This window comes from Podarcis cretensis (genome assembly GCF_951804945.1).
Source record: "Podarcis cretensis genome assembly, chromosome: 17".
NCBI classification, from domain to species: Eukaryota; Metazoa; Chordata; class Lepidosauria; order Squamata; family Lacertidae; genus Podarcis; species Podarcis cretensis.
In genome coordinates, this window is record NC_137187.1 from 23965813 (window position 1) to 23974258 (window position 8446).

An 8446-nucleotide genomic window follows, 5' to 3' on the forward strand; every position below is an offset into this window, starting at 1 on the left:
CCTGGAAGTAATTTTTCCGGTTTTCAAATGTTTTTCAGAAGCCAAACACGTCCGATGAGGCTGTTGGCTATTGTTTCTGGGGCACCTGCACCAATCAGAAGCTGCACCTTGGTTTTTGAACATTTTGGAAGTCAAATGGACTTCTGCAATGGATTAAGTTTGGTGCTTTTGTTTTTGCAGTTTATTTTGCGTTTTTGTTTTTGCTGTTTATTTTGAGTTTTTGTTTTTGAGGCTTTTTTGGTTAATTTGTTTCTGTGACTGTATGGAACCCAGTTCATCTACTGATTGATTGAATGACTGTGTGACTGCAGAAATGGATAAAAGCCTCCCATCCAAACAATGACTATCATCAGAGCAGGTAAGAAAAAAAATATTTTTAATTTTTATCACCTACAATACTGTCTTATTTATTTTATATTGATTATTGCTTTCATTTTATGGATCAATGGTCTTGTTAGATAGTAAAATTCATGTTAATTTGCTGTTTTAGGAGTTATTTTTAAAAGTCTGGAACGGATTAGTCCATTTTGCATTACTTTCTATGGAAAAGCATGCCTTGATTTTGGAACGCTTTGGTTTTGGAACGGACTTTGGGAACGGATTAAGTTTGAGAACCAAGGTACCACTGTATAGTGAAAACACAAATGGAAATGGAAATGGTTGTGTTTTACACAGACCTCTGTAACAAGGTGCCTAGAGAGATGGAGTTCTGTCAGGCAGTTATTTTATAGGTTTTATAGGCCTCCATCGGGACGCAGGTGGCGCTGTGGGTTAAAGCCTCAGCGCCTAGGGCTTGCCGATCGAAAGGTCGGCGGTTTGAATCCCTGCGGCGGGGTGCGCTCCCGCTGCTCGGTCCCAGCGCCTGCCAACCTAGCAGTTCGAAAGCACCTCCGGGTGCAAGTAGATAAATAGGGACCGCTTACCAGCGGGAAGGTAAACGGCGTTTCCGTGTGCGGCTCTGGCTCTGGCTCTGGCTCTGGCCAGAGGAGTGATGTCACGCTGGCCACGTGACCCGGAAGTGTCTCCGGACAGCGCTGGCCCCTGGCCTCTTAAGTGAGATGGGCGCACAACCCCAGAGTCTGTCAAGACTGGCCCGTATGGGCACGGGTACCTTTACCTTTTATAGGCCTCCATCATGCATGATACTTGATGGTTGGGTTAGATAAATAAGGAACTGATAAGACAGAGTTGTTTGCTAATGCAGTTTGGAGGTGGAACGAAAAGGAAGTAGGAAGTGATCTGCTGAAATCTTTTGTCATGGTGACTCTGAACTATGAGCTGACATATCTTTATGCAATCTTGCTGGGATTGTACACTATGAAATGTAGTTATACAGATATATTATAAGAAATGTAGTTAAACAGATTTTTTAAAATTAAAAAAACCCTGCTACATATATACACAGATGGTGCTTTTTTTCTAAATATATATATATATGTTTAGGGGTCCTCTCATTTTCTTACTCATATTGAAATACTGCCCCTCAATGAGGCCAAAGTTAGAGTCATGGAAAGCTTAGGGATATGCGTACCCCTGCGTCCTCCCAGAAAAAAATCACTGTACTGTACACGGATATTATTTTACAATGGACTTTGGTTTCATGTAAATAATGTAACTAAAATAGAAACTGAAACCATTCTGCAATGATTCGCTCCTGGAATAGCCTGAGCTTTTCCAGAAGACCAATCCTTATTGGTTGGTTGTTGTTCCTATTTTCACTAGGTATTTTGTGGATTCTATATTGCAATTTTATGTTGTGAATCTCCCTGAGATCTACAGATGAAGGGCCAGTATACAAATATAATAAATATTATTATTATGAATGAAGACAGTAGTGCTTGGCATGCTCTGGTCCATGGGGTCACGAAGAGTCGGACACAACTAAACGACTAAACAACATTATTATGATTATTACTGAAATACTTATTCAGATGGGAGTCTGGTTTGCTTGATGTTAGGATGTCTATGCACCTTGTCTGGGAATAAGCCCCATCAATCATGGAGCGACATACTACAGTCATGCCTCTTATTACATTCGGTTCAGGTTACGTCTTTTCAGGTTACATGCCACAGCGACCCGGAAGTGCCGGAAAGAGTTACTTCCAGGTTTTGCCACTTGCGCATGCGCAGACGCACAAAATGATGCGCATTCGCAGAAGCAGCAAATCGCGACCTGCACGTGCGTGGGTTGCGTTCCTTTCAGGTTGTGAATGGGGCTTCGGAACAGATCCCGTTCACAACCAGAGGTACCGCTCTACTGAGAAAACAAGCATAGGTTTTGCACCTCCCATTTGTGGAAGAGTCTTTCATCCAGCAATCTCTCCAGTTGGGCGAAAGGGATGGAGAGGCAGTTGTCACTGTCTGAGGTTTTTTTCTTCCATGCCTGTTTCAAAGAGCCCCTATGCCCCAGCCTTCCAGAGCAGTTTCCGACGGACAAAAGGGGCTGTAGCGAGAAAGGAGAATAGTTGAAAATCACCTTTCAGAAGCAGCCTTCTGTTGGCACTCAAGCAGTGTTCAAAACTAGCATCTCCGCCGTCTGGAAGTGCATGCCTGAGGATCATTGGATCTGGACACTATCTTTTTTTTTAATAAATATTTATTAAAGTTTTTCACAACAAATCAAAATCAAAACCAATACACCAAAAATAACAATCAAAAACAACACAACAAAAACAACAAAAAAGAAAAAGAAAAAAATATTACTTGCTTACTATCTTTATAACCCTCTTTCCTGACTTCCTCACATCTCCCTTTTCTGTGTTCCCCTTTACACAAATCAATTTTAGCAGCTTCCTACCCTCTTTCCAATCTTATTCAATATTGTACATTTCAACCTATTATGCATTTATTTTCCTTCTCTTTTAAGAAAAAAATTTTTTTTATCGCATGTTCTTTATAATTTAATTTAATCCTTTGTATCATTTGTTTAATCACAACATAATAGTACTCTGATCTTACCCCTTCTTTTCCACATCATTTTTGCATATTTCTTTTTACCAAACCCCTAATGCCATATTATTTTTATATCCAACATCATTTTAACATTCAAACATTTTACAATGTTTTTGAAGGTATTCTTTGAACTTCTTCCAATCCTCTTCCACCGATTCTTCTCCCCGGTCTCGGATTCTGCCAGTCATTTCTGCCAATTCCATGTAGTCAATCACTTGCATCTGCCATTCTTCCAAGGTGGGCAAATCTTGTGTTTTCCAATACTTTGCAATAAGTATTCTTGCTGCAGCTGTTGCGTACATAAAAAATGTTCTGTCTTTCTTTGGCATCAATTGGCCGACCATGCCCAAAAGGAGGGCCTCTGGTTTCTTGGGGAAGGTATATTTAAATACCTTTTTTAATTCATTATATATCATTTCCCAGAAAGCCTTAACCTTTGGGCAGGTCCACCAAATGGATCTGGACACTATCACCCCATCCTGTAGAATTCTATTAGTTATATTTTATCTTCACAATCAGAATGAATTTCAGGAACCAAAACACTTTTTCTGTGCAGCCTGAGCAGGAGCAGTGAATGACGTTACAGTGAATGGTTTCAGCTTGTCTTCGCTTTCCCCGTCCCACTGCCCTGCTCACTGTTGTGAAGAATATTCCTACATTATGAATGATACCTGTCACCATTAAGAAAAAGAGGTCAGAATAGGCCAATATATATGTGGCCTGTCTCTGGATCAAGGGACTTTTCTTCTTGCGGTTCTCAAAGTTCTTAACATAGCTCAAGGTTGTCCTCTGATCTAGCCAGATGTTTAACTGAGAATCAACCCCAATCAGTCCATCATTTGGAAAACAAAACTTCAGAGCCGCCTTGCCCAAAAATGGCAACTAGAGATTCCGTTTTGGCACCTGCAACCTTGGTTTAAGGAGCCATTTGGTGCCTAGCTTATATATCTGAGTTTCTAGCACTGCTCTCGTGGGATCTCAGTATCCAAGGTATTATTCTCATGGTGAAACTGGATGGTACCTTGGAGATTATTTTTAGAACACTTGTGGCTTTTGCTGCACACTGTGAAACTGGGACTGATTTGCCTCATCTCAATTTGCCACCCGGTGTTTCATTCAAAACTGGCATTCTGGATACAGATAGGTAGCCGTGTTGGTCTGCTATAGTCAAAACAAAAAATTCCTTCCAGTAGCACCTTAAAGACCAACTAAGTTAGTTCTAGGTATGAGCTTTCGTGTGCATGAGCTTTCGTGTGCATGAGCTTTCGTGTGCATGAGGTATGAGCTTTCGTGTGTGTATCTGAAGAAGTGTGCATGCACACGAAAGCTCATACCTAGAACTAACTTAGTTGGTCTTTGAGGTGTTACTGGAAGGAATTTTTTGTTTTGGCATTCTGGACTTCCCAGAGTTATGCTGTTTTGTGTTACAGCTTGTGAAACAGAAACTGTGTGACTTCTGTTTTTACAAAGCACATGTTCACCTGAGGAAGCTAAAGTCTTTTCACACCTCAGGGCCTCTCCGCACAGGTATGAATGCGGTCCAATGTGGTCGATGACATGTACCTTTTGGGGATTCTTGCAAACTTTTTGTTTTAATGGGGATGGGCTTTCAACTTGGGTGGGTGCTGTTTATTTGGAGTGTGGGGTTGTTTTAAAATAATTGTTGTTAAATGTTACATGTTAATTTTTATTGTTGTGTTTGTATTTGAGGGCTGGACTATTGTTTAGGAGGGGCTTTTGTTGGGGTGTGTATTGTTTAGTAGTGTGTATACGTTAGTATTGTTGACTGTTTTGGTTATTTTTATTACATTTATTTTTATTATGTATTTTGTGCTTTGTATATTGTAACTTTGTATTGTGTGAACTGCTCTGAGACCTACTGGTATAGGGTGGTATATAAATGTAAATAATAATGATAATAATAATATCCATCAAGTTCTCGATAGCAGCTCCCCAACTCTGGAATGCTCTCACTTCAGGTGTGATCTGAACCAACAGGAATGGAGTTTTGATTCCAGATAAGAATGTAGCTTTTCCCTCAAGCATTCAGCTTAAGTGGATCTTGGCTTGAAGTAGTTAGCATATTGTTTGATTTTCTAACAAGTTGCATTGAACTGGAATATTGCTTCTGCTGTTTGTAATGCTCCTCGTTCTGGGTTTGTGCCAACAATAAAGATAAATACATCTGCAAATAATTTAAATAAACTGATAAATTTAAAAAGCAGGGGTTTTCTCGTGTGTGTGTGTGTGTGTGTGTGTGTGTGTGTGGTGTGTGTGTGTGCATTTGTGGTTTTTTTCCTGAACTTCTGAATAAATCTGTCTCTGCAGGCCTATGGAAACTGCCTTTGTAGTGCAGCCTTTATATTAGGCAATGGCCGGCAAGCTACTTCGTGCACCAGTTTTGGGACCACAACAAGTTGGCTTAGAACAATGTCATTTGTTTACTTCATTATCTTTTTACTGCCACGAGTGGCTTGGATTGGATTTTCTGGCCAAGACGCCAAAGCTATAGAATCTTAAGAGTGAGATGCGACCCAAGGGTAAGGTTACCAGAATGAATCTGGGGACACTTTAAATAAATAAATAAATAAATAAATAAATAAATAAATAAATAAATACTACACATTCAGACATTGATGCTGCAGCGATGGCAGAGGGGCAGCCACCGTCTTGACCTCGACCACCACGTTTCCCCTTCCTCCGAGGCTTCTGTCTCCTTTCTCCATGAGCCTGGGCAGCCCTTGAGTTGCTGCTGGTTCTTTGGTGGTGGTGGTGGGGAAGCGGTGTGTGGTGGGTCAGGCATGGAAGGCGGAGAAGGAGGGCCGAGAGCGGCGGCTCGGGCAGCGCAATCCCTTCCCATCGGAGCAGCCCCAATCCCATTCCTACTTGCGTGCAAGCAGGAGGGGGCGGGGATCCCTCAGCTGGGAAGGGAGGCTTCCCGTTGCCTAACTGAGAGATCCCTGCCCCCTCCTGCTTGCACGCAAGCTCTGATAGGCAGCGTGAAGCCTCCCTTCACAGCTTAGTTGCTGGGGTCAGGGAAGGTGGAGGCAGCCCGGAATCTGCATCTTTGAGCCCCTGCACCATCATCCTATGGGGACTTCCGAGCAGCTCCTGCAGCCAGCCAGAGCCAACTGCTCTGGGCTGCTGAGACTGACGCTGCTGCGTTTCCCGGGGACATTAGATGAAATCCGGGGACTTTCCGGGGATGGAATTTGTCCAGGGACTTATTCGCAAATCTGGGAACTGTCCCAGGGAAACGGGGATGTCTAGTAACCCTAGCCAAGTGTCATCTGCAATGCAGGAAACTCAGCAACCCTTTTAAAAAATGAGTATTCATTGCAGACATCGAAGCTTTTACCTTTATATAATGGATGCATGAAATGCAATCTCCCTCAACCCCCTTTTTAAAAAACGAAACAACATCCTTAGATCATACATTCCCATGCATGTCTACTCAGAATTCATCTGAATTCAGTGGAACTTATCGCTTAGCGCATGTTCTTAGGACTGCAAATGTAGGCTTCAGGTGTTTGGCAGAGAGGCCAACCTTGCCCGAGGCTGCTTTCCTTTTCATAATGAAAATAATTGTATGGGGGAAACTGTATTCTCCTTCCCAATATACATGTATATTTGCAGCTCCGCGGCCTCTGCTTCGTTTTAATTAACAAGCAAAAGCACACCGTGGTATTGGGGGGGGGGGTCAGATGCAGGGCAGCTGTTCCTGCACCTTTAACAGGAGAAGGGATTTCAGCAGGTAGACTTGGCCTCACAAGCTGCACCTGCTCCCACCCCACCTCTAACAAAACTACAAAAAAATACTAATTAACTGTTCACATGCCAAGAACTCTGTGCTCTCAATCACCTCGCATGTGGGCCTGTGTAATTATCCCTGTCTGTACTTTTCCACATTTCATTCCATCGAGATCTCAGCTTACAGGTGCTCCCCAACTTTGTATACCTGCTCCTGCAAGGTGCATTAGATGAAGTGGTCTGCAACAGCCCTGGGCATAAAGGTAAAGGGGCCCCTGACCATTGGGTCCAGTCGTGGCCGACTCTGGGGTTGCGGCGCTCATCTCGCTTTATTGGCCAAGGGAGCCGGCGTACAGCTTCCGGGTCATGTGGCCAGCATGACTAAGCCACTTCTGGCGAACCAGAGCAGCACACGGAAACGCCGTTTACCTTCCCGCTGGAACGGTACCTATTTATCTACTTGCACTTTGACATGCTTTCGAACTGCTAGGTTGGCAGGAGCAGGGATCGAGCAATAGGAGCTCACCCCGTCGCGGGGATTCGAACCGCCGACCTTCTGATAGGCAGTGGTTTAACTCACAGCGCCACCCGCGTCCCTGCTCCTACAAGGTGCATTAGATGAAGTGGTCTGCAACAGCCCTGGGCATAGCCAGGATTTATTGAGGGGGGGTGTGGCAAGACACCCACTTGTCATCATCCTCTGTCAGGTTCTGCCTAGCAGATTTGGAAGAAAACATCTCAACCGCAGTTGTACTTTCTTTTGACTCCAAGCGCTCAGAAAAAAATAGGTCAAAATCTTTCTAATTTTAGTGAAGCATTTTTATTACTTTTTTTACCACTGAAGCTTGTTGCTGCAATATACAGTGGTACCTTGGGTTACATACGCTTCAGGTTACATACACTTCAGGTTACACACTCCACTAAGCCAGAAATAGTGTTTCAGGTTAAGAACTTTGCTTCAGGTTGAGAACAGAAATTGTGCTCTGGCAGTGAGGCAGCAGCAGGAGGCCCCATTAGCTAAAGTGGTGCTTCAGGTTAAGAACAGTTTCAGGTTAAGTACGGACCTCCGGAACTAATTAAGTACTTAACCCGAGGTACCACTGTATCCGCATGTCTTTAAGGATGCCACAAGACTCTTGAGCAACAGCGCATGCAGGATCGTGTGCGCCCACCTACTCGAGAGCAGCATCTCGTTCCACATTTGCTCCTTGGGCATAAAGCTAGGACTTAGAGGCGGGCAGAACCTCAGCTAGTTAAGTATTTTTTATTGATTTACTTTGATTGGGGGGCAGTTGCCTCCATCCCGTGTCTTCCCCTTGGCTACGCCTTGGGCACGTTTTGGAACTACGTTGTCGCTGATTCTAAAGATCCTGGAATTGCAAGGGGGTTAAACCAGATGTCCCCGCTTCCAACTCTACCATTCTATGATCTCGATGGGGGCTCACTTCTAAGCAACACAGGACTGTCGGCTTGGACCTGGGGGCTGGGGGTGCCATGGCCCTGGCACCGAAATTTGTGGGTGCCCGACTCCCCTTCCTGGGGAATTTAGTGGGTGCTCAAGCAATAATAATTAAATTAAATTAAATTATACCCCGCCCATCTGGCAGGGTTTCCCCAGCCACTCCTGGGCGGCTTCCAGCAAAATATTAAAATACAATAATTCATCGAATTTTAAAAGTTTCACTAAACAGGGTTGCCTTCAGATTATTTTTTTTAAGCTTTTTTATTTTGCACATAGTGTGTA